Source organism: Arachis duranensis, chromosome 6 (assembly GCF_000817695.3).
Source record: "Arachis duranensis cultivar V14167 chromosome 6, aradu.V14167.gnm2.J7QH, whole genome shotgun sequence".
Lineage (NCBI taxonomy): Eukaryota > Viridiplantae > Streptophyta > Magnoliopsida > Fabales > Fabaceae > Arachis > Arachis duranensis.
This window is the reverse complement of record NC_029777.3, coordinates 109,461,590-109,462,892: the sequence shown is the minus strand read 5'-3', so window position 1 is coordinate 109,462,892 and position 1,303 is coordinate 109,461,590.

Sequence of the window (1,303 nt, the reverse complement as noted above, 5' to 3'; positions counted from 1 at the left end):
ATGGGGTCACAAAGATCCAAATTTGGCCACCAAAAGAAGATGGGATTGGCATGGCCAATTTTCACTTTAGAAAATATTTCAAATTTATTTTTTATTTTATAATAAATAATATATTTTTTCAGTGATGATTTGAGAAGAAGGTCCCCAGAAAGAGAAATTTGCACGTACGTACAATAGAGATTTGACAATTAAACAAGCTAAGCATGCTACAAATATATTAAAAATTAGTCACAAAATTAATTATTTATATAAAATATATATTAAAAATAAATTAAATAATATAAATATTTATATATAAATACATAGGAATCTTTGAATAAGATTTGCCTTGTATAGTTGCTTGTTGGCTATGTTCCAAGTGTATTATTGGGCTCCCCCACGTGCACCTCAACGTGTTTGATGTTCATAGAACAAATAGGTCCTAAGAACCTATAAAAACCTTTACGTAAATCCACAAAATACCATGAATTTTTCCACAAATTATGTCAAATCAAGTGTGAAATAGTTATATATTAAAGGCCTACTTATTAGTTAGTCACTTGATTTTGCACTTGCATGATATATAGAACGTATATATACATTTGTAATTAAAACAAATTTATAAATAAAAATATGAGAAAAAGTTTTGTCCTAGCTAGATTGATTTCTATTGCAAAATATGATGTTTTTGTTGTAATATTAAATGAAAAATATTTTGCTATACATTCAAAGTGTCATGTCACCAAAGTATTATATATTGACGGTCATAAAGTTTTAAGAACTTTTTTTAAATCCATTTATAGGTAAGTTTTATAAATTTGAGTCCATAACACATGCATTTATATAATTGAAAATGATTTGAGATCAAAATGTTGGAGAAGATGATAAGGGAATAGGGTAATAGGCATCCATCTTTTGGGATTGAATAATAGTGTATTATTAGTGATTATTGATTTAGGTCACTTTCATACATAACCATTCATTAATTAATAATAATAATAATGAATTATACTAATAACATCAAAGATACACAAATAATAATTAAATATCCATGTCGTTTAGGGCAAATAGGTCATGTGAGTGAGCCCCAACTCACACTGTACTTATCTATGTTTGTGCAAGCCAAGTCCTCAGCCATACATCCACTACCCTAACCTGAAAAAGGTACCAAAATACCAAACAAAAACCTATATTACATGAATAATTAATTAATTATATATTGTACATTAGACCCATTAATATTTTTTATTTATTATTCATAGATTGGATATAAAAATAACTCCGATGCAAATATAAGAATCAATTTAAGATGAGATTAATTTGA